The sequence below is a fragment of the Camelus ferus genome, chromosome 20 (genome assembly GCF_009834535.1).
Source record: "Camelus ferus isolate YT-003-E chromosome 20, BCGSAC_Cfer_1.0, whole genome shotgun sequence".
In the NCBI taxonomy this organism is placed as follows: domain Eukaryota; kingdom Metazoa; phylum Chordata; class Mammalia; order Artiodactyla; family Camelidae; genus Camelus; species Camelus ferus.
In genome coordinates, this window is record NC_045715.1 from 19,913,931 (window position 1) to 19,939,893 (window position 25,963).

The window sequence follows — 25,963 nt, forward strand, 5'->3', positions numbered from 1 at the left end:
GACCACAGGAACTGGTCTGACACTTACACGGGCCTCAGTGTTGTGAGAAGCAGGGCCGGGGCTCCCCACTCGGCCGTGTTATTCTGCTGTTGACATAAGTCATCTCACAGCACTTCGACATCAGACAGGTACACCTGAGACCATGACACAGGGAGACAAAGACAAGACCATGACATCATTCTGTACATTGGAAGATCTATATAACTCAGTGAAACAATGTATTAGCTAAAAAATTTCGTTCATCAGTACAAGAGACATTCAGTGTGCAAGACAGGCCTGTGGATTTTAATGTAACAGAACAGGAAATACTCAGTTATATTGTTTCAGGCCCACTTTGCAAATAACCTTTGAGAAGCTACTACTTGTGTAGTTTTAGTTTTGTATCAAAAAGGAACATTCCACAATTATCTGAAAAGGTTATTAAAAATACTACTCCTACATATGTGTGAGCCTCTTTATAGACTTCAATCCAAATAAGGGATTAAACGAATTGAAATTAAATTGAAAATCCAGTGGTCTTCTAATGAGACAGACGAGAAAGAGACTTGCAAAAATGTAAAAATGTAAAAAGCTTCACCTTCTCACTACCATGCTTATTTTGGGAAATAGTCATTGTTCGTATTAAACGCAGTGGGATATTAATATTTGTTGCGGCCAGCGCAACAACAGTTCCTTATAAACAGACAGGCGACACAGCACTTACGAAAAATAGACACAAGAATAAGATAAAAGATGGGACCAGGGGGACTTGAGACCTCATGAATCAAGAGCCCTGAATGCCCGGTCTGCATCATATTTATTATGATTCTCTAGCAGGAAATAACCTAAGAGTAGTTTAGAGGATGACTGAAGCCTAGTACCAACCACCAGGCCCCCAGCGCTCTAGGTTAGCTATTAAAAGATAGTCTTCATCCTGTCTCCCCCTGGCTTCATTCTTCCGACTTGTGAATTGGTCAGGTCTGTGTCACAGACAGCCTTTTGACCTCCCTTTAGCAAAAGGCAGAGTGTAAATGCTGGAGCAGTTTTCTGTTCATGTTTGCTCAGTTTTCTGAGACTAACATCATTTGCCTCCAGGAAGCATCTGGTTTCTGTTTAACAGCCTTAACCTGTTAAAGGGAATTTTGTATACTCGTTATTCTTTAGGAGACATCACATTGTTCTGTATTCCCACAAATATTTACTTAAGTGAATTATTTAAATTGAAGTACTGTCAATTACAATGTGTCAATCTCTGGTGTACAGCACAATGTCCCAGTCTTACATATACATATATATTCAGTCTTCATATTTTTTCCATTAAAGGTTATTACAATTTTTTAAATTTAACAGTATTATTCCTAGTATGGAAATTATCGATAGAAGTAGCCACGGAAACAACATTATCATCCTTGAGGTGTTCCTAACTTGGAAGACTGTATAGATATTCTGACCAAAAGCTTTGAAAATTGCTGAATTAGCCCCTGGGACAGGACTCAGTGAGACAGCGTGAAGAACAGCTCTCAGTGCAGGAGGGGTGGGATCACAGCAAAGTCCCAGTTCCCCGGGAGGCCGTGGCTCTCGGGGGGTGGAGGGGTCTCATCGAGGGCGGGGACGATCTGTGCTGGGGATGCCCCATCTCCCCGGGCCTTCCTGCCTGGACACTGGTGACGCGGTCCCAGTTCTCACTCCCATTGGTGTCGCGTTTCTAGAGAAGCCAATCGGTTTCCAGTTATAAACTCAGTATGGGCCTGTCCTCACTCTGGTTCTCGCAGACTTTCAGGGTGAGGATCTGGTGGCCCCGAACCCTTCTCCTGCTGCTCTCCGAGGCCCTGGCCCTGACCCAGACCTCGGCGGGTGAGTGCAGGGTTGGGAGGGAATGGCCTCTGCGGGGGAGGAGCAACCCCCTCCCCCCGCCGCCCCTCGCCCAGACCCGTCACCCCTCCTCTAACCCTCCCACTCCTCTCTCCCACCCTGAGGTCCTGGCCCTTTTTCCACCTGCCACAGCTTTAACGTCTAGCGAGCCCCCTCATCCCTGCCCCGCTTTCGCCCCTTCAACATCAGATCCTGGGACCCGCGTCCGCAGGAGGGTCGCGCAGGGTCTCACCCCTCCCCGCCCCCAGGCTCCCACTCCATTAGGTATTTCGAAACGGGGGTATCCCGGCCTGGCCGCAGGGAGCCCTGGTACGTGGAAGTCGGCTATGTGGATGACACGCAGTTCGTGCGGTTCAATAGTGACGCCCCGAATCCGGAGCGCTCCAATGGAGCCGCGGGCGCTGTGGGTGTAGCAGGAGTGGCCGGTGTACTGGGATAGGGAGACACGGAGAAGCAAAGGGAACGCACACATTTTCCGAGTGGGCCTGAACACCCTGCGCGGCTGCTACAACCAGAGCGAGGCCGCTGAGCGACGCGGGCCCGGATCCAGGTCACGATCCCCATCCCCAGGGACGGGACGGGGGCCCCCGGGTCTCCAGGCCGAGGGTCACCCAGATATTCCGCGACCCGCCCGGCCCTCGACCCGGGAGTACTCGGCTGGTCTTTCACCGGGTTTCATTTTCGGTTTAGGTTTAATCGCCTGCTGTTGGTCAGGCCAGCGGCCGTGCTGACCGCGGAGGTGCGGGGTGAGTGGGCGGGGCTGACCCGGGGCGGGGGCGGGGTCTCGCACCTATTAGGGCAGGTAAGGCTGCGACGTGGGGCCGCATGGGCGCTTCCTCCACGGGTACATGCAGGACACCGACGACGGCGCGGATTACATCGCCCTGAACGAGGACCTGCGCTCCTGGACCGCGGCGCACCCTGCGGTTCAGATCACCCTGCGCCAAGTGGGAGGCGGCCGGTGTGGCGGAGGACGACAGGAACTACCTGGAGGGCACCTGCCTGGAAGGGCTCCGCAGACACCTGGAGAACACGAAGGAGACGCTGCAGCGCGCAGGAAGGAAGGGCCGCGGGGCCTCCACGATCTCCCCTCGGGCTGGAGCTGGCGTCCCACAAGGAGAGGAAAATGGGATCCGTAATGGCACAGAATATACATAGTGACTCACCAGTGCCTTGATTTTCTCTAAAGGACAATTAAGGAGTGCAGCCTCTTCTGGGATAAAGTGGGAGACCATCCCTGAAATTAACTGATCAGCTGTGCCCTTTGCCCCAGGCCGCCATCCTGTGAGCCATGACTCTCTCTCAAGGCCTGTTCTTAGCCTGAGAACACCTTTGGATCCTGACTCCAGCTTTTCTAACATATTCACCCTCCACCCACTCAAGACCATTAGTCTGTATTTCTCCTCTTGCACTCCTGAAGCCTCCTGTGTTGACTCTCAACCCGATTCTATACTTTGAAAGCAATACGAGGTATTCCCATACCTACCCAATCCAGGCTGGTGTCCCAGGTTTGTGCTGCTTCTTTTCAAACCCATTGTCCTCTCCCTTCTCAGGACTGTCACCTGATGGTGCTTCAGTGACCAAAGGAGGTAACCTAAAGTCTTTATTTTCTGATACTCTTTGCTCAGACCATCCAAAGACCCATGTGTCCTGCCACCCCATCTCTGACCATGAGGTCACCCTGAGGTGCTGGGCCCTGGGCTTCTACCCTGCGGAGATCTCACTGACCTGGCAGCGTGATGGGGAGGACCAGGCCCAGGACACGGAGCTCGTGGAGACCAGGCCTGCGGGGGACGGGACCTTCCAGAAGTGGGCAGGCCCTGGTGGTGCCTCCTGGAGAGGAGCAGAGATACATGTGCCACGTGCAGCATGAGGGGCTTCAGGAGCCCCTCACCCTGAGATGGGGTGAGGAGGGAAACAGTGGGGTGGAGCTTCTTCTCAGGTAAAGCAGAAGCCCTTCTGGTGACCTTCAGCAAGATTGGGACTCAACCCTGAGGTCAGGGCCTGTTTCCTTCTCTTTGCAGAGCCATATCCTCAGCCCACCGTCCCCATCATGGGCATCACTGTTGGCCTGGTTCTCTTTGTGGTCACTGCAGCTGTGGTGGTGGGAGTTGTGATCTGGAGGAAGAGGCGCTCAGGTAGGGAAGGGAGGAGGGGATCTGAGTTTTCTTGTCTCACTGGGGTTTCAAGTCCAGGTAGAAGTTTGCCTGCCTCCTTACTGGGAAGAACCATCCACACACACATGCTTGCCAGTCTGGAGCTGAGTGCTAGCACTGATTCTTTATAAAGCATGTGTGAAAATGAAAGACAAATTTTTCACCTTGATAATTCTGCCTGGGGACCATTTTACCAGAAGTCAGATGTCAGAGGGGAAGGTCCCCACTGAGGACAGACTTCTGGGAGGACAGTTGGCCCAGTCCTCCCACATCTTTCTTCATGTTCCTGATCCTGTCCTGGATTACTAGTCACAGATCTGGAAACTTCTGTGGTCCAGAACTAGGGGGTTTTCTAGGAACTCATGACTCAGCTTTCTTCCTAGCCTCCCATAGGATGTTTTCTTCTCACAGGTGAAAAAGGAGGGAGCTACACTCAGGCTGCAAGTAAGTAGGGAGTGAAGTGTGGTTCCTGAGACCCTTGTGACGGCTCAGCCGGGAGGCCATGGGGGGAGCTAACCTCTCAGAGTTCCTTCTCTAGTTTCTCTCCTGTGGGTTCTGACCACGTCCTGGTTTTGTTCTCCCCCAGGCAGTGACAGTGCCCAGGGCTCTGATGTGTCTCTCACGGATCCCAGAGGTGAGACCCTGGAGGGCCTAGACTGGGAGACGGGTTGTGGCAGAGGGGATGCCCAGGGTGTGGGGATTCTCTGAGTGGGACACTGTGAGCATGTGGGGGCTGTTGAGAATGTCAGCACTTCCAAGACTGACCTGAATTGGCTCATGATTCTTTTCTTTGACACTGTGAGACAGCTGCCTTGTGGGGGACTGAGTAATGCAAGATGTGTTCACGACCCTCTTTGTGACTTCAGATCCCTTGACTGCCCTTTCTGCAGCTGCATCTCAATGTGTCTGTGCTCCTATTAGCATAATGTGAGTAAGTGGGGAGACTGGCCCACCCCTGCCCCCCACACCCCTCCCCACCCTGAGCTGTGTTCTCTTCCCTGGTTTACTTTCCTTTTCAGCAGAGGTGGGGCTGGGCCATCTCCATCCCTGTCTTGACTTTGTGTTGCAGTGAGTAATAATGTCTTACGTTCCGAATAAAAATGAAGCTGGGTATGATTGTATTACTGCCATGGTGGATTGAAGGGATAATAAAGGGGAGGGTTCCTAAACTCTGAGAGTGGAAATAAATGGAAGCCCTGAGAACCTTCCAGAATCTGCATCTTTGCTGTGCTGAGTCTGTTGCAGGGGGAACAGGAGATGGATGTGAGGAGTGTGGCAGGGACCGTGCCCAGTCAGTGCTCAGTTCCTTGTGGGCTGTGAAGGGGTCACTACTGGGATGGGTCATCTTCTCTGTTCCTGTGTCCCTGTAACCTCAGTATAACCTGGTCCCACCAGGACCTGTGATCACAGGGACTCAGAAGTCATCTGGGCCTTGTCCTGTCTGGAGGACATTGACAGCAAGGGCTTCCTGTGACCATGTTAGGCTAAGCTCAGACCAGAGTCCAGCCCTCAGCCCCTGTCTTTTTTGTGTGTGTTCATATTTTGCCTATTTAAAAAATTTTTTAAATTATGACTGTTCTTTTTCAAATTTGGAGTTCTGGCCTCATTCTGTTCTGGGTTTTCTACATCTCAGACACCAGCAGGAGTCATTTTTGCCAGTCATTCTCCCCACAAGTCCCAGGGGTCCCTGCACACAGGCTCTCAGTGGTATCAAGAGAGAAATTCTTAGCCTCATCTAGCTCCTACCCTCCTTCTGCCACTGTTTCCAGGATTCTACTTTACATGTTTTCACCACATTTTTTAAGGAACAAAGATTCTAGAATTAGCAAAGGGTGGAAACCCAATTGTTTCCCACCTTCACTTAATTCTTGCTGGATTTCTGTCTTCTCTGCAGTCGACTCCCTCTCTCTGCCCTTAGATCTAGTAATGCTAATGCTGGCTCCAATCCCAACTCATGGATTTATAGAGCAGATCTGATGTAGATTCACAGTAGGTTGGACCATAGGACCCATAAGCATAGGATCATCTTTTCTGAGGAGACAGACATCATTGTGTGAGCTGTGCAGACAGGCTGCTTGGGGTGGAGAAGTGATCACCACTTATGAGAGATGGAAAAATGCTTTGGGGGATGAAAATGTTCCAAAATTGACTGTGGGTATCATCACACCTCTCTGTGAATATGCTAAAATCAACTCTTTCCAATGGGTGGATGAGATATGTGAATTATATCTCAATATAGCTGTTCTAACAAAAAAAAAAATTAGGCCACACATCAAATGAAGCAGAGATGGGAGGACCACCGTGGGAACTGAACAGAAAGACATGAAAAAGCTCAGGGAAGTGGACCTGCTAGCATATAATAAAACTGGAAAAATCCCAGGAAACTGTTCCAGAAAGGAAACTTTCTCAGGCAGTAAGGACTGAGCAAATGGGCAGAGTAGTAACCTCAGTGTGTCTGTCCTTTGTAGGCAGGGACTGACTCTAGGAGCTAATATTACAGCACCAACGAGGATAATAGGGTCCCAGAAAGTTAGAGGACAGGTGACAACAAGATAGAAACAAGGACTAAATCCCTAAATAAACTACAATGTCAAAATGGAAGCAGCAGATTCAGACTAGAAGGGCTTTCTGGAAATATTTAGGACATCGTCGTGTTTCTGGGGGCAAGGTGGACAGACAGCCAGCAAGAGTGTTGCTTATTATAATAGATAAGAATAACTGAATTGAAGGCTGGGGTGGCTTGCCTAATAGAAGCTTACCATCCCTTATCCAGTTTCCAGACCTGAGCCAATTCTCAGACCCAGGACTCACTGGCTGAAGGGAGCCGAGGTCCCCTGAGGAAATACCCTGAAATACATGACAACTGTGTGCACTGTGAATTCCCCATGTCCTTCCATGTAGATATCAATGGCTATTTTTCAGATTTCCATTCACTGACAGAAGGGAAGCTCTAGGTCCCTTTATGTCTACTGGATGCAGAGTCCAATCTGACACTGATACCTGGGAGCCAAAGTACCACCATGAACCCCCATTAGAGGAGAAGCATTTGGGGAGATGACTTAATTTGAGTCCTGTCTTAGGTCCACCCTTATCTCAGTGGGTTCTCTGTCTCCACACGTCCACTTGGTGGGAATCTCCCCAGTTTCCAAATATCTCATTCGAAGGGACATATGCAGAGTTGGCCAGAATCCTCATGTTGGTTCTATGACCTTTGGGATAAAAGCTTTTAGTGAGAAAAGCCAAGTAGAAGCCCCTGAAAAGCCTCCCAAGCTCAGCCAAGATGAAACATTAAAGACAATATTGTATCTTGGGGGTAATGACAGAGGTAAACATCCTCCTCAGAGACTTAAAGGTTGGGGATTCCCCCTCACACAACCACTTGATTCACCCATGAGGTTCTTGCAGAAACCGGAAGGGTCATTGCCAATGACAGTGAGACAGCGCTAACTCAGCACAGCTGCCTTTCTTTTCATTTCCTACCTTTGTGTTTCTATCTATCAGTTCTCTCTTTTAATTCCAAATTACTTGGAAAGCTGGGTCAGTTTCTCGGGAACATACTTTTGATCCAGATTGCCTGTGGAATGAGCACCAAAATCCTGTGAACATGATTTCTTTCTTTATTCCAGTCTCCTCACTCCTAGCCTCAGCCTTGTGAGAGGCTATGATGTCAGATGGTTCCCAAAGTCACCCTGTGGTTGGCAGACACTATGTTGGTCCCCAGTGTTCCCTCCTCTGGTATCACGCCCATGCGTAATATATGCTTTTGGAACATATACTGGATCTAATAACTTGCCTGAAACAAATACAATATGGGAAGTGCTGGGCTGTGTATTTTGGAATCACTAGGGGAAGAGACACGAGGGACCTGGGGGGTCAGTTGTCTCAGGCTGGCTGTCCAGGCCAGGCTGAGGCAGCAGACATTTCCCATGGAGCCCAATGGCGATGACCCTGCGCTCCTTTCTTGAGGAACTTCTCCTGTAGATCTCAGCCCCCACACCCTCTGCCATCAGACAGGATGAGGAGGAGGAAGAGACACTAGCAGTGATTCTCATCCTAGGTGGAATGTCGAGGGAACTGTTTATAAAAAGACGGGAAGGAAGTGAAGAAACTGAAGGCTCCCAAATCTGATACCTGGTGACCCACAAACTCCCCTTGGTCAGACACCATGTAGAAACATGAGGAGGGTAACAGTCTCCATTCTCCCAGTGCTGCCCCCTGGGGCCCAGCTCTCTCTTCTCCAACTACAATAATGCCCCAGGAGCCCACAGAGGTGACACTGTGAATATATCTCTGCTCATTTCCAGAGCAGAACACCACGGCCACACACCCCAGGAAGTCTAGTTCTCTCCGTATGTATTAACTCAGCGTGTGCAGCAGACATGCAAGTAACAGTGGTCTAACAGGATGGAAGCTTGTCTGTGTCTCCATGACAGGGAGGCAGTCAGTTCCAGGGCAGCTCAGGTGACTCTGCACCGTGAGATTATGCAGGCATCCAGGATCCTATGACCTTCACTCTCTGCTGTCTCTGGGATCTTGCCCTTGTTTGTGTCCCAAGGTACCTGACCAAGGTACAAAGCAACCAGGGAAAGCAAAGACTGAAGAACAGTATCTTCCCTTTAAGACGAAAGTTTAAAACTTCACATCTGCTTCATCACATTGGCCAGAACTTAGTTACAGGAACACAACTGGCCTCAGGAGAGATTGGAGACTGAATGTAATTTTCAATTAGGGTGACTGTGCCCAGAAAAACACTCTACTAGTGTGGAAGAGATAAGAGTTTTGCTATACATGAATTTTTAACAATCAGGAATGCAGAATAGTTATTATCAATATCTTGACCTGAACGACATTTATATTTTGAAAATGGAATAATGTCAGAATATTTGTTAAATTGACACCAAAGATGCAGATAGAATGTGTGCTCAATACCACCTAATGCAGTGGAATCTCTTTCTATAACACTATCGAGACCCATAACAGTCACCTTGCCCAGGGCGGGAATTTGGAAGAATTAGGAATGGGACGAAACCAGAAATGTAATTTTCATCATGCATCCTTTTACGTCATAGGAATTTTTTCAACCTTGTGCATAATGAACATTGACGGACAAAAGAAAACCCCACACTCACTTAGTAATTATTTATCCTGGATGTCGGGCTCTCTGCTGGGCCTCAGTGAGTGAAACACCAAGAGTTCACACTGGGGTGGAAGAGCCTGAATTACTTGCAGCAATTGAAGAGAACACGCTGCATCTTCCCAAAGCAGTGTCTCCCCAGACAGCCACACTGAGGAGGTTTTAAGGGCACAAGCAGATCCATGAAGGAGTTGAGCAGAGGAAAATTCGGCACAGAACTGGGACAAAGTCAACAGAGCCCAAGCATTAGTGGATGGAGGTCACCAGGTACAGTAAACGTCAGCAGCATCATCCCTTAGGTTCCAGGTCATCTGGAGGTTGAGTGCCTGGTAGGCTTGAAGTTCTGCAAAACCCTCAAGAAAGTGCTTTATCATTAACACAGAACTGGGGTCTTTGCTACCTGATTTATTATGTAAGCTGTTTTTACTTCTCTTGCCTGGGATCAGTCACTCCTTATTCTGTTCCCTTAAGATCATTAATACTGAGACCAGTTCAAGGGCAAGCATTGTGACCAGGCTTAGATGACAAAATGGTTCAGGCCTCAAATGGCTTCTCTTATGTCAAAAAGCTGTACCTGCCTCATCTCCTCTGCAGACCCCCTACCCTGTCTGCCTACAACACCAACAAAGTAGAATCACCTGAAGGGACTTTGTGGGATGCTGAAAGACAGCAAGCTGGAAGGAAGAGTGGGAGCCCAGGTTTGCTGAGAGGATGACAAGGAAAGAAAAATATGGTTCATTTTAGTGATGGAGCTTTCCAAAGATGTAGGAGACCTGAAAATAAGAGGGGAATATTCATAGAGGACCCTCTCTCAGATTCACACAGAACCAGGGAGAAACCTTCCAGTGGAAACTTTGGCGCTTGTATCCAGGACAGTGCTTCGTGAACACAGCTCAGTCCTGCAGATCATCTTGTCCAACGTGGAACCACAGTGACAATGAGTGTTCAGTGATGTGCGGCCCGTGTATGAACACGACCAGGGCAGAGGCTGCACTGCCTGGCGGTCCTGCTCCCTCTGACCTGGGACGTCCCTGCACAGACAGACTCTGAGGTGGTGCCCAACCATCCCTGCGCCCTGGGAGTCACACCTTGTATAATCTGCCCCCCAGGAGTGTGGGTGGGACCTGGGACTTACTGCTAACCAATAGAATGTGACAACGAGGATATCAACCCTGTGATCAGACCCTAGAAGAGCGTGACCCCATCCTGCTAGCTGACCGCTACTGTCCGCACTGCTAGCAAGCTCTGGCGCAGCCAGCGGCTGCGCTGGAAAGGCCCACGTGGCGAGGAGCTGAGGTCAGCACCCCACACACAGCCAGCAAGAGACCGAGGCCACCAGTCTGACAGCCCACAGGGAGCCACTCACGCCTCTTCCCTAAGGCAGCCCTTTCTTGACGACACATACCCTGCTTTCCTTTACCAGCACACATGTCAGGCTCTCTCTCTATCCAAGTTGTTCTCCTCTCCCTCCATCCAGGAGCCCAGCAGGGAGCGGCAGGCAGGGAGGGAGGACGTGCTGGGAGCAGGGCTGTGGTGTCATCTCGGAGCAGATGGTACCAGGGAGTCAGAGGGAAGGAGAGAAGTCAGGGCAGCAGGGATGGGAAGGATGGAGTGACCACCCCTGTGACTCTCAGGGGCAAGTGGGGCTGTGCTTTCGGGCTGTGAGATAACACAGTGAGGAGTAAACTGTGCACGGTCCCTGTTGGTCTCTCCTTCAGCAACTTGGATTGTCCACCTCACAGCCTGGATCCAAACACCACTGATGCCCCACAGCCCGATGTGACCCTCCCCTCCCACCACCTCCAGCAAACACACCCCATCAGCCAATGAGGGGCCAATTCTCCTGTCACCCACACCCCATGGACTCACCTGTAGTGGGTGTGAGTAACACAGCAGACTCCTGGCCAGTCTCATAGCCTAGAGGGGAAGGGAAGCTGTCAGAGCCCCCAGAGGAGGTGACCCTCAGTGAGGCAGGTGAACAGCGCAAGGAGCCAGCGTAACAGAGCAGGGACACACTTGGGCTCAGTGTTCACACTATTTCCTTAGAGTCATGGCTGAGCCAATTGAGAGTCAGTCAGCCTCTCTGTGGGATCAGTTTCCTTGTCTGTAAAATGGAGTTGATAGCTGTCCCTATCTCAGAGGGCCCTCACGAGATATAAATTATTTAATTCCTGTAAATCCCTCTAAACAATATCTGACACAAAGAAAAACAGCATATGATATTCATCTGTCAAATCTAAAGAAAGATACAAATGAACTTATTTACAAAACAGAAACTGACTTACATGCATACAAAACAAATTTATGATTACCAAAGGGGAAAGTGGAGGAGAGAAAAATTAGGAGTTTGGGATTAGCAGTTGGAAACTACGCTGTATAACATAGGTCAACAACCAGGTCCTGCTGCACAGTGCAGGGAACGACAGTCAGTGTCTTGTAATAACCGATAATGACAAAGAACATGTACATGCACAACTGAATCACTCTGCTGTGAAAGGAACACAACATGGGAAACCAATGATACTTCAATTTTTAAATAAACATACACATAGTACGTGAGGCACAGGAAAACAGCAGAGGGGAGGGAAGAAGTTATATTGCTCAAAAGGTGGAGAAAGGAGACAAAAGAATATTTATTTTTCCCTTCCCCATTTATACTTTTGAAATCAGTTCCCCTTCCAACCGTCCAAAGCAAGCACCACTCAGTGTTCTATTACATGATGCTATTTGGAGGGGCACGATGTTCCCAGGACTGGTGGGGGTGCTGTTAACTGATGCGGTTTTTCCAGTTAGTTCCCAAAGCCATTCTTGGTCACATAGGAAGAGAATGAAGAAAGTAATATTATTATAATAGGTTTTGGAATTGTGGGTACTTTTTTTCTCCATTAAATGTATTTGCTGTTGTTTTGGTTTATGTGTGTTGTTGTGCAATCAGAAAAGAAAAAAACAGGAGAAGGAAAAGAGTTGATCTTGGCCATCATGAAACACAGAAGAAGCAACCACAAAAACAAAACAAGAATTTACATAGATTATCCAATATATTCCACTCATAGCTCTGTGAAGGTAATCAGGTACTATAATCGCAGCTGAACTGTCAAGTATTAGGAATGAGACTCAGAAGTGCGAGCCCAGGATCTCACAGCTCACGGAACCCAGGTCCCCAGCCCCTTGGCCAGCACTCCATCAACAATGCTCACTTCAGTGAGGAGGGGTCTCGGAGACCAGGTGGTTGCTACCCTCATGTGTCACGCTTCTCTATACAACACCAAGAGGGAACGGCTGAAGCCCTTTAGTGATGGAGAACTCAGTTGCTACCAAGGAAGCAGATTCCTGTGGCAAGTCTAATTAAAAAATAAAACAAACAGAACCTTACGTTGAGTCCAATTCTGTCTCTGTGATGCTTCTACAGAAATGACCAATTTTTGACCTCTGAATTAGTTTAAGTCTTCACATAACATCCTTCAAACATTTGAAGAATAATCTATTCGTAAGAAAGGTACGTTGCATCAAGGCGGGAAAAAAAAAAAGCTATTATCATGGGGAAAGGTGCTCCAAATACGTTTCAGCCCACTAGAAACATAAAGTTCTCCCTATCGACACTTTGGGGAGGTTTGTTAATTTTTTAACTCCAATGATGTTCATTTACCGCATGATATCCTCCAGGCAGGGGGAGGCCTGTGATCAAGTCAAATATGCCCTGTGTGTTTAGACGCTAAAGAGTCCAGCTGGAAAGACAGGCATCTGGAGTGTCAGGCGAGGGCGCCCACCCTAGTCGGGAGCAGCTCAGGACGTCCTCCCTGAGGAGGTGACATTGGAACTGAGCCCTGAGGATGAACAGGAGATGACAGGACAGGTGTGGTCTATATGGAGGTAAACCACTGATGAGAAGTCTTGTATGTATACTGGAAAGTGTGGGGGGTTTGTAGACTGACCAGGTCCAGGGGGCTGGAGGCAGCCAGACATGGTGCTGAAGAGTATGGGCTCCACGTGGACAGCCGGGACCTGGCATCTCCTCCCACACCCACTTAGCTGTGTGACCCCGGCAGGTGACTGACCCCAGTGCCCTTCACTTTCCTCATCTGTAAAATGGGTGAGAATTTAGGACAAGGTGAGGACTGGCTGAGCTGACACGTGTGAGGTGCTCAGAACAGTGCTGCGCACACAGCTGATGCTCAATCCTGTTTGTTCTCATGGTGGGAGGGGAAAAAAGGTGGGACAGAGAGGGGAGGCTGAGGAGAGAAGCCGGGTCCTGGGAACCCTCCTCCCCTGGTGCCGGAACCGGAGCAGCACAGGTAAGCCTCCACTCTGAGAGATGCGCCTCCGTCCACACGTGGAGAAAAGACTGGAGAGGATGAGAGTGTGTGTGGGGACCAGAGAGGATGCTCCTGGGGAGGCCCCGCATGAGAGGCCAAGATGACCCCTCTCCATCCCGAACTCCTCCTCTCCTCGCCTCAGGTCCTGTTCACATTCCTCTCGGCGTCCTCCTCCTGCCAGAGTCACGGTTGAGAAGGAAATGCTGAGCACACCGTGGACGGCGGTCACGGCAAGCGGGCCCACCGCGGGTGACCTCCTGGGAGAGGTGACCTGCGGGGTCTGCCTGGAGCACGTGTCGGACCCTGTGAGCCTCTTCTGTGGCCACAGCTCCTGCCAGGCCTGCGTCACCAGGTGCCGCGTCACTTTCAGATCCACCGAGGAAGCCCTGTGCTGTCCCTTCTGCAAGCAGCCATCTCAAGAGGGGACCTCGGGCCCAACTGGATTCTGGCCAGTTTGGTCCCCAGCCTCCTAACACTGGAGCCCAGGGGTGAGACTCCAGCACAGGAAGTCTGGTTCTGTGAGCAGCACAGGAAAAGCATCTTTCTCATTTTCCAGGAGGAACAGCTATTCCTGTGTGTGGTTTGCAAAGATCTCACAGAGCACAAGTGCCTCTCGGGGCTGCAGGTGGAGGGAGACACTCGGCCTCACAAAGTAAGTCGGCCCGTCACTGTCTTGTCTGAACCAGGTGCAAACTCTGGGGTGGCTTGCTCTCCTACTGCCTCATTCACTAGTACAGACGAGTAAACTGCTGTGTTCTAGACACAGTTCTAAATGCACCAAGAGCTGCTCTTTCAAGCCTGGGTTCTACTCTTAACACCGCTTGAATGCTCACTGTCTCTAAACGTCTCCGGCAGCAGAGGCATCGCAGCTTCTCCACCTGCAGACATAGCAGCCTTGGGGTTGCTTGAGACCTCGCATCCCCTCCAGGATCCCCTCCGGGTTTCCGGGGTTGAAGGAAACATGATTGGACATAGAGTTGTAAAAGCAAAAATGCTCTTGTTAAACAGGGCTTTTACTTGATGTGGGCTCTACAATTTGGGCAAATAAGAACACTGTTATTTCTAGAAAAGGGAATCTTGCTGTATTCATCACTTATGTTTTGGCTGAAAATGGCCCGAATTCAACTTAAGTTTGTCAAAGAGAGAGTCACTGTCTTCTTGAACAGACTAAAGAAAAGCAGGGGACCAGGGAGTCTCAGGTACAAGTAGCATCAGAAGCTTGACTGCAACTTCCTTGCTCTTATTGACTCGTTTTTCAGACCAGTGACCTGTACAAACTGTATCCTCAGCCATGTCTAGGGTCTTACCTCTCATCCTGCCAACAAAGAAAGACTGAGAGTTACTCTCCCTGGTCCTGAAGTAGAAAATCCAAGGAATGAATTTGAATCAGTGGCCTGCACCCTGGCTTAGCTGCACTGGGTACCGCTGAGGGGCTGGCTGAAGCATCAGCTAGCAGCAAGCTTTAGGGCTAGAAGCTGAGGTCAGATTCAAACCCTAGTGTCTCAGTGTATCAGGATGGACTCAGTTATGCTGCTGCAGTAACAAACAACACCCCTCTGCCGGTGGCTTAAAGAAAAAAATTTCTTTCCTTCCAGTGCTCCTTGTCTGTGGTGGGTGGTGAGAGGGGCTCTGCTCATTGGAGGCACAGGACAGCCTCCACCTCAACACGGGTACTGCTGTGCCAGAGGGAAGAGAGCGGTGGCTGCATCTGCAGTTAACCCCGTGTAGGAGTGATCCCTGTCACCCCTGCTGACAACTCACTGCACAGTCCTGACCTGAACTCCCACCTGCCACACATGCCACACTAGGACCAAGAAGTTAATCTAACTGTGAGTGTAGAAAGGGGAGAGCCAACAGATGCCGAGAACACTCATGGTGACACCACTCATAGTCTCATCAGTGGTGGCTGGAGGTGGGGGTGGAGCTGCTCAGGAGATGGACGGTCTCAAGTGACCCTCTGTGGAGCTGAATGGGTTCTCCCTGGAGGACTGAGGGCTCTGTCCTGCTTAGATGAAAGCAAACCATGTCTAACACATTCATTTTTTTTAAAAAAAGTGGGCAAAGGCTATTTTCTTAAAAAAAAACTCTTAATCAGTGTTTACTTCTTTTTGGGGATCCCCATATTCAACCCTGCACAAATGGGCCCTAAGCTTTTCTTCTGACAATAAAACTCCATTCCTAACCTCTGCTGCTTGAATCGCCTGGAAAACCAAGAAAGTATTAACCGTGACTTCACAGGCCCCATTTCCTCACACTTTCTTCACAATCATCCCCTGACTTCTCCCTCCTCTGTGACCACTGCTGCTCCCTCTGCAGCCCATCTCCCAGCTCCACACAGACCCAGCTGTGCCTGGACGTGGGTCGTGATTCACATTCAGCGAATGTGACTTTATTCTCTGAGGAAGAGGCCATCAGTCCTGGAGTGAATAGGACAATGAGATGGAAGAGGGAGTTGTCCTTTATCAGGCACGTGGTTAGAGTGAGGCAGGTCATCAGAGGACATTTGCTGAAAAACTCTGTACTTAATGTTCCCCAGAACCCACTTCAATACACTCTAGTCTTCTAGGACCCTTGTTCTGTTCCTAATCACTTCTTCATTTCACTCCCTCATTCCATTTCAGTCTCTCCTTCCCTATGAGGCCCCTTAGATCTCTATGGTTTCACTATCTAGTCAATCATTAACCTGTCAGGATAATTTGGATCCGTGGAAATATGGGAGTGTTGACTCATGACTGCATGAATATTGTATGTAGGGAAAGTGCATGCAGCACATCGTTTCCACTTTCCATATAACAGATAATCATAGACTTTCGTATTCTTCTTAAATTATTTTTAATTGGAGTGCAGTTGATTCACTATATTATACTAGGTTCAGGTGTACAGCATAGTGATTCAGTCTTTTTACAGATTATGCTCCATTAGAGACCATTACAAGATAATGGCTCTGATTCCCTGCCCTATACAATATATCCTTGTTGCTCATCTATTTTATACATAGTAGGTTGTATCTCTTAATCACATGCCCCTAACTTGCCCCTCCGCACTCCATTCTCCCCACGGGTAACCACTCGTTTGTTTTCTATATCACTGAGTCTGTTTCTGTTTTGCTATACACATTCATTTGTATGCTTTTTTAGATTCCATGTATAAGTGATATCATACGGCATTTGTTTTCCTCTAACTGACTTACTTCACTAAGTATAGTTTCTCTGGATCCATCCATGATGCTGCAAATGGCAAAATTTCATTCTTTATGATGGCTGTGTGATAGTCCATTGTCTATACATACCACTTCTTTATCCATTCATCTGTTGATGGCCACTCAGGTTGTTCCATATCTAGGCTATTATAATAAACAGGGCTGCTATGAATATTGGGGTGCATGTAGCTTTTCAAATTAGTGTTTTGGGGGTTTTTTTGGATGTATACCCAGGAGTGGAATTGCTGGATCATTATGGTAGTTTATTGTCAGTTTTCTGAGGAAACTCCATACTGTTTTACATAGTGTCTGTATCAGCGTACCTTCCCACCAGCAGTGTAGGAGGATTTCGTTTTCTCCACAGCCTCTCCAGCATTTATTATTTGTATACTTTTGGATAATAGCCATTCTGACAGGTGTGAAATGATCCCTCATTTTTTTTTTGATTCGCGTGTCTCCCATTATTAGCCATGATGAGCATCTTTTCATGTGTCCATTAGCCATCCCTATGTTTCCTTGGAAAAATGTCCAGTCACATCTTCCTGCCATTTTTTCATTGGGTTGTTTGGGTGGGGTTTTTTTTAACTGAGTTAAGGAACTGTTTATGTATATTCGATATTAAACCCTTGTTGGTCATATTATTTGCAAATATTTTCTCCCATTCAGTAGGTTGTCTTTTTGTTTTGTCAATGGTTTCCTTAAAAGCTATGCAAAAGCTTTTAAGTTTAATCAGGTCCCATTTGTTTGTTTCCTTTTATTCCTTTTGTTTTAGGAGACTGATCCAAAAAAATATTGCTACAATCTATGCCAAAGAGTGTTCTGCCTGTGTTCCCTTCTAGGATTTTTATGGTTTAAGGTCTTGTATTTAGGTCTTTAAAACATTTTCAGTTTATTTCTGTATATGGTGTGAGAGAATATTCTAATTTCGTTGTTTTAAGTGTGGCTGCCCAGCTTTCTCAACACCACTTGTTGAAGAGACTGTCCTTTCTCCACTGTATATTCTTGCCTCCTTTGTCATGGATTATTGACCGTAGGTGCACTGGTATATTTCTGGGCTTTCTATTCTGTTCTGTAGATTCACGTATCTGTTTTTGTGCAGGAACCATGCTGTTTTGATTACTATAACTTTGTAGTAGAGTCTGAAGTCAGGGAGCAGGAAACCTTCAGCTTTGTTTTTTTTCTCAAGATTGCTTTGGCAAATCTAGGGTCTTTTGTGGTTTCACATAAATTTTAGGATCATGTGTTCTAATTCTGTGAAAAATGTCATGGGTGTTTTGATAGAGATTGCATTAAATCTGTAAATTGTTTTGGGTATCATGGACATTTTAACAGTATGAATTCTTCCAATCCAAGAACATGGGATATCTTCCCATTTTTTTTTTTGTATCATTTTCAAATTCCTTCATCAGGCTCAGCAAAATAAATCTTTGACCAACGACTTTTTATAATGATAAGAGGTCTGTATCACAGACAAAAGTAATAAATGTATAAATGCTTAATTACAGAGCTCCAAAATAGATGAAGCATGAAGTAGCAGAACTGATAAAGAAATAGATTTATTTCTCTAATATTTATATATCAATTACCTTTAGAAATCAATTATATTCATAAATCAATTGTCCTAGCTCAATAATAGAACTAGTCAACAAAAAACAAGTAAGGATATAGAGGACTTAAACCAGATCATGGGTGGACTTGATCTACTTGTCATATATTGAGTATCACATCTTAAAAGAAGAGAATAGACTTTCTTTTTCAAGTGCACTTGGCACATTCACAAAAATAGACTTCATTATGGCCCTAATCAAGTCTCCGGCAGTTTAAAGGACCTGAATTACAGAGTATATTCTCTGACCACAGTACATTAAGTCAGAAATGCATATCTGGAAAATCCACAAATATTTAGAACTTTAACCAAGCCACTTCAAATCCATGGATTATCATGGCTTAAAGAGAAAATCAGATGAAAAATTAGAATTCTTTTTAACTCAATTACAATGAAATCAAAACATGTGGGAGGCTTCAAAAGCAGAGTTAGAAGGACTTTATCACATTAAAGGGTAATAAGAGACTATTACAAACAACTTAAGCAAATAAATTTGACAACTAGTATGAAGTAAATGAAGTTCGTTAAAGAGCCACTTATTGAACTGAATTAAGAAGAAACAGGAAACCTAAATAATACTACAGGAATTAAAGAAATTAAATTTATCATAAGAAATACTCCACAAAGAAAATTCTAGGCTCAGATGGCTTCATTTGTGAATTCTATCCAACATTTAGGTATTAATAGCAGCCCTACACAAACTCTTGGAAGAAATACAAGAAGAAGAAACACTTTCCAAATTGTTTCATGAGGCTAGTTTTAACACTGATACCAAAACCAGAAAAAGATGTCGAAAGGTCACTGTAGACCAGTGTCACTCATGAATCCTTAAGAAAACATCAGCAAATCAAATCCAACACATTGTGACCAAGTACGTTTTATCTCTGGAGGCCTGTTTGGATGAGTGTATATACATCCATCTAATGTGTCATATTAATGGAATAAAGAATAATGACCATAGGGTCATCTCTACGGAGAAAAAAACATTAAAAAATTCAACACTCATTCATGATAAAATCTCTCGGCAAACTAGGAATAAAAGGCCATGTCTTTCATTTGATAAAGGGCATCTGTGAAAGACCTACTGCTGACAACATACTTGATGGTGGAGGACTGAACACTTTCTACTCAAGGCAAGGAAGAAGACAAGGATGTCAACTCTCACCATTTCTATTACACCTCTGGTACTTTTCTGTTGTACTAGAGGTCCTAGCCAGAGCAGGAATGCAAGGAGAAAAGAAATAAAAGGATACAATTTATTTAAAAAAAAAAAAAAGAAGTAAAGTGTATGTATGCATTTGCAGCTGACATGATCCTGTACATAAATTCCTTGGGCGAAGAAGTCTTCTAGAAGTAACCGTTGAATTTAGCAAGACTGCAGGGACCAAGTCAGCTGTGCTTCTGTGTACCAGTAACATGAAATAAGGAGAATGAATCATTTTAAATTCCATTTATAATAGCATCAGAATAAAATAATTAGGTATCTGTTTAAAAAAAGGGTGCCAGATTTGTACACTGAAATCTACATTTTTTAAAGAGTTTCAATCTCTTTGGTGAAGTGTTCCTTCTGTTCTCATCTATTCCTGAGCTCATTATACTGCCTTTCTGAGTTTTCTTGGAGCTTGCTGAGTTTCTTCATGACAGCGATTTTGAATTCTCCATCAGTTACATCAGAATATTCCATGACTGGAAGTTTGGTTGTGGAGGACTGTCGTTTACTTTTTGTAGTATGTGTTACTGTGGTTCTCATCGTGCTGGATGCATGGTTCCTCTGCCAACTCATTTGAAGCAGAGAGCACTTTTCTGCTTGAATTTAACAATTCAACAGATGAGACTGTAGAGATCTTTCTTGTCTTCTAGGAGGCAGTGATAGAGCACAGGTTTTGGGTTCTCTTCTTTGAGTCCCTAGTTGGGAAAGTTGGCAGTTTCCTCCCTCACCTCTGGCAGGGGTGTGGCCCCGCCCTCCTTATTGCTTCCTGTGCCTCCAAGTACTTTGGTGCCTTTATGCTGCCAGTGCCCCTGGCATCGCTGTCTGGTGAACGGGGATAGTGGGCTCTGCCCTCGGGTCTGGGATCCCCTGAGTAAGAGGCAGAATATTGCTGAAAGATCCGCCCCTGTCTCTGATGAGTCAAGTAACTCAGCGACTGTGTTTCAGAGTTTAGAAGAAAAGAGGCAGCTTTATTGCTTTGCCGAGCAAAGGGGACCCACAGCAGGCTAGTGCCTTCAAAACTGAAGTCGCCTTACGGTTGGGCCTTACTGATTATACAGGGAATAACTTGGGGCGTTAAATGGGGATATCATCAACAAGAGTCTCTTGTGAAGCTTCCTCCTAAATCTTGGTGTTTCTGTCCCGCATCTTAGGACCGTCCAGTGGTCTGAAGGGTCATTAGCCCGTGACCTTCTTTATCTCATCAGACTCATCAGGCGCCAGGAGGGACTTCAGAGGGTCTTGTCATTCTCCTGAGATCTTCGTCCTGTGACTCCCTTTCTGGAGGAATGACTCAGAATCCACACATGATTGTAAATTTCAATTGCCAGAGGAAGATAAAACACACAGGGAATCCGTAACTCTAACTCTAACTCTAATTCTAACAAGGGGCCTGGGGTAGGGAGCAGTGTCTGATCAGTTAGATTTGCTGACCGTTTTAAAAGCAAACAGTAAGTATAAGGCCAAGAATTAGTTAGCCTAAGCGTGGCCATTTTATTATTTCTCCTTCAGGGATGCGGGGAGAAGGGGAGCTGGGGTGGTGCCGGCATCTCTGCCATGTCCGGTGTTTTAAGGCTCTCCAGATCTGCTACTGTGACTGGGGGATTCAGGGGCCAAAGTCACAGGTGGCCCAGTGGCTAGTGGGTTGGGGACCCAGGACCCACTCTTGCTAATACCTAGTTATACCTGAGGCCCTGGGCACTGCTGAGGCGGGAAGGCTGGAGTCCTATGAGTCACCTCCTTGCTACACTAGGTGTCCTGGGGCTTCCAGCTCGGTGGCCACAGCTGGGGGCCAGGATCGCAGGCTCTGCCTCTGCTCTTCCCTAGTTTCTGCCTCCTCCATGGATTCCAGTCCACCCACCTCTACACATACGTTGTGTGGAATTCTCTGGAGTCCTGGTGTGTTGCACAGAGTCACCTTTGTTGTGTTTGTTTATTGGCTGTGGATGGAAGGGGAGAGACTGAGGCAGATTTTCTCTCCTCCATGTGGTTCATGTGTTTCCTCCAAGTCCCAGTCTTTTATCCAGAATCACCTGATTCTGCTCAGCTGGAGGTGGGGCTGAGCTGCAAACTATGGGGCCCTGGGGAAACTCCCCTGACCCATGACCCCAACCCTGGGTCATTAGGCAGGACTAAAAATCAGCTTTGGGTCCAGGAATACAGGACATTTAATTTCAGGGTCTGGAGGTGGCTAGAGACAGACCTGAGGGATCCGGACAGCAGGTCCCTTTCTGTTAGGTCCACAAAGGGGAAGAAGAGGCAGGATGCTGGGGTCCTGGGCTCTCGGGACTGAGGAGGAGAAGAGGGAGTCCTTGAAGCTTCAAAGAGTGGAAAGTTTGATGCCTGCACAGGAAGGTCCATGCTTGGTGTCCTTGGGAACAGTATTGGGATGCCTGGGTCCTGTAGGTCTTGAGAGGAGGGCACGTGGTTTTCGTGTTCTCAAGGAAATGTTCAGGAGAAACCTGAACCCAGACTCCTGTCTAATCTCCTTGTAGCCACTGTGGTCTCCAGGCTCCACTCGACATCCTGTCCTCTGCTCTCCAGGAATGACCTCCATGTCCACCAGCTAGACAGGTCTTTTTACAAATCCTGCAGCCAGTCTTTTTGGCACAGTGGTCCCCACTGTCTTAGCAAATAAAGAGATGGTGTCCAAGTAGCCCAGGCTGTGATCTGAGTACAAGCTCTCCCTCAATTCTCCCTGCCCCCAGCATCCTGGCGGGTGGGGGTGGGGGTGGAGTCAGTACTGGCAGTGGGGATATTTCTCTGGAAGAAAGGAATTCCTTAAATCACCTCCCTTCTCTCCTTTTTTTCCTTTTCTCTTTCTTCCATGTGTATTTGAGTTGTTCTAGACCTGTAAGTACAGAAAATACCTGACACTTAAGTAGAGTTTACCAGCAAAACACAGAGCTAACACATGTGTAATTACCATCCAGGTGAAAACTAGAGCCTCTCCCAGCACCCGGCCCAGGAGCCCCTGTGCCTCTCCCCACACAGACCCCATCCCTCCTGCACACGTGGCCACTGAGCTGGCCCCTCCCCTGCCACTCTCCTCTCTGGTTCTTCCTTCTCCAGTCCTGTTGGCCTCCATCTCCTACTGTCATGACTTCTTCCTTCTCCTCATATCTCAAGGGGCCCCATTACTCTGGGGATCTCCTCCCCGTCCCCCCACTTCTCCATAATCCTAGGGGTGGAGGTTCCAGACTTGATACCCTGGAGCAAGAGCCTATATCCTTGTTAGCAGCAATGGAAACAGGTGACAGTTACTTGTGGTTTAAGGTACTATCCCAGGAGACTGAGGTCCCCCACTGAGGGTTTGTGGGGTCCACCGTAAGCCTGGGAACCAGTTGTTATGGTTCTCAAGATTTTCTCCTCTCTGAGGTCAAAACCTTGGTAATTTAATGGGGAGAAAACATCTATGTAAGCCTACATTTGGGGAAACATTTCAGACTCTGAACTTAACACCGGATGGGTCGCCCCCTTGTGTGCACAGCCCTGTCCCACTGCTGGGAGCCTAAGGCGGCCCTGGGCAGGTCCCTGGTAAAGAAGTCAAAGGGGAGCTCAGGTCACCTGTCATCATCCTTGTGGCCACCCAAGGGCTCAGCCACTCTGTTGTCTTTTATTCAGCACATCCCGTGAAGCATAGTGGCTGTGGTCTGAGTCACAGGGAGATAGATGGCTGACCTTGGAGACCAGAGAGCAATGGGAAATGAAGATGCCTTCTGAGTAGCTCTGGGGTCAGGCGCAGAGGTGGGGGCAGGGAGTGGAGGAGAGGAGAGCCCTGCAGCCCTGCCCTGTGTCTGAGGTGCACATCCTTTTTCTCCACAATGAGCTCTCCATCCCTTGATGAAAACACCCTGGAAAACTCAACGTCTGTATTGATTCTTCCAATTGCTGTTCATTTCTAAGGAATAGTTTAAAATTTTTAAAAAATATTTTGTGATTAGTTTGAGATTTACAACAAAATTGCAGAGTTAGTACAGAGTTCCTGTATATCCCACACTCAGTTTCCCCTGAGGAAACATATCACCATCACAAATTATCACAGCTAATGAAGAAACATTGGTATGTTATTAGTAAACTCTAAAATTTATTTGGATTTCATTTGTTTTTCTTTTTTTTCTGATCCAGGATCCTATCAAAGACACATTATATTAAGTTCCAGTCCTGTCTCCTTCAGGCTCTGTGGCTGTGACAGTCTCTCAGACTTCCCTCATTTTCAGTGACCTATATATTGTAGAGAAGACTGCTCAGGGATATTGTAGACTGTCTCCCTCATTTGACTTGAGTGACTGGTGCTAAGGGTTTGGGGGAAAAAGACCACAGAGATGAAGTGACATTCTCCACACACCCAGGCTGTGTGCTCTCCACTTGATTATCACTAATAAGTGCACCTTCATCACCTGGCTAAGGTACATGTCCCAGGTTTCTTCTTCTGATGTTTTACTTTTCCTTTCCCACTTCCCACACTGTAGTTTTTAGAAGGAAGTCACTATGTGCAGGCCGCGCTTGAGGGGCACTCTGCTAGTAAACATTGATATGCAGGGTTTTCTAAAAACATGAGTTTTCAAGTGAGTTTTGTAAGCACTGGAGTGATCAGCAGGGGGGACGGTGAGCCTCTGTGTAGCTTCATGAGAAACTGCTGACCATCCCTGCAGTGGCTGCGCTGCTTCGTGTTCCTGCAGCAGTGCCTGGGGGGCTTCTGCGACTCCAAGTCCCATCAGCGCTTGGCATCACCCGTTCTTGGATTCTAGCTGTTCTTATCAGTGTGTGATGGTGCGTCATTGTTGCTTTTATTTGCATGTCTCACTAACATATGATGTGGAGCATCTTATGCGTTTCCATTGACAACTCTTCTTTGAGGAGGTGTCTGTTCAGAATTTTTTAATCTGAACATTTTCATATTACTGAGTTTAAGAGTTCTGTGGATATTCTAAAACAAGTACTTTATCAGATACATGAATATGCAAATAACTTCTCCCAGTCTGTGGCCTGAGCTCTATGACTGACATATCAGCATTCATTAATGCCTAGGGATGTTTTCCTGGGGAGAGAAATGAGAATTGCTAACTACAGTGTTTTCTGAGTAGAGGACTTGGGCGACTGGGAGATCAGAGGGAGAATATAAATTATTTATTTTTGTACATTGAGTATCTTTTCAATTCTCTTGCTGCTCATAAATAATGCTTTCAAAGATGACATTAAAAACAGCTTACACTCAGAAAACACTTGACAATCATCTTCAGATCATGTGTCAGGACGTCCATTCTGATCCTCTACTCCAGACCCATCACCTTTTGACTGAGCTCTTCTTCCACAGAATTTCCATGACTGGAAAAGATGGGCTGGATTGTATGGATAGTTCTGCCCACTGAAAATAGCTAAAAAGGCCATGAAAATACAAAAACCATCTTAGAAGCATCAAAAAGGTGACAAGGTACTCATAGAGGACCACACCTCAAAAAGAAGGGAAAGATCCTGCTTGGCCTCCGCAGAGAACATGGTCCTGAGAAAAGGAGAAAAGTCTCCGTGAGTTCACCGCCCAGAGCCCGATGTGACCAGCTCTGCATCCCCCGGTCTTGACTTTTCCTACTCATCTGCATTCCCTTTAAAAAATTTAAACAAACCTTTAAATTCTGATTATGAGGTACATGTAATGTATCATATATGATATAATGTATATTCAGTGTAAAACAAGTTATAATTGTTGAAAGTGATCAGTGACAAAGTAAAAAGAACTGGAATCTTCACACAGGAGATATTTTGTTGTGTTTCCTTTTTGTTTTTTATATATCCTCCTACTACTGCCCTAGTACTGAAACTTCCTCTAAGTTGATGAGCACGGACCTCAGTGGCCCCCACCCTGCACCCTCCAGATGCCATGTCCTGAGTCAGCTCACTCTCCCACCTCCTGAGAGGGCTGTCTCTCACTTCCTCCTCCCTCTGCAATCCTCTCCACTCCCTCCTACTCCCTATCCTTAATGGTGAACTTCTGTTTTCACTCAGAAAATGAAAGAGGACTCAGGTGAGAATTACATCATTATCCTCCCACACTCCTGCAATTACACTTGTATCCTCTTCCTACCAGTGATGATGGATGGTCCCTCCTGTCTAAGGCTGCCGCTCAGGGAGGGCACAGGATGCAGCTCCTCCCTCCCCTGTATCAGCAGTTTCCCACTGTCTGCTGCCTCCTTCATTCCTGCATACAAACATGCTATAATCCTCCCACCAAAAAGCAAACAAAGAAAACTAAATAAATCAAAAGAAAATCCTCCCATAAAAACCCACCACTCAACATCCAGTTTCCTCCCAACACCTGTCCCATGTCTATGACTCTCCTTATAGAACAGTTCCCAAGTCCATTCTCACACCTACCGAGTTACCTTTTCATTTTTAGCTAAAGGATATATACACAGTTTCAAAAAGTAAAATAGTTCTACACTTAATATGAAAGTAGATGTGCCTCAATCTTCCATGTCCCTCCAGATCTTGAACCTCAC

At 47.0% G+C, this 25,963-nt stretch overlaps 1 long non-coding RNA gene and 1 pseudogene across 1 annotated transcript; one reads left to right on the forward strand and one right to left on the reverse strand.

The window, feature by feature from the left end:
• Nucleotides 1-1,721: 1,721 nt before the first annotated feature.
• LOC102514217 lies at nt 1,722-5,224 on the forward strand (annotated as a pseudogene).
• Nucleotides 5,225-21,616: 16,392 nt separating this feature from the next.
• LOC116658367 lies at nt 21,617-25,377 on the reverse strand. The gene is made up of 2 exons (XR_004313748.1): nt 24,680-25,377; nt 21,617-22,317 (listed from the first exon to the last, which is right to left on the reverse strand). It is a non-coding gene; the product is annotated as an uncharacterized LOC116658367 (long non-coding RNA).
• Nucleotides 25,378-25,963: the final 586 nt, after the last annotated feature.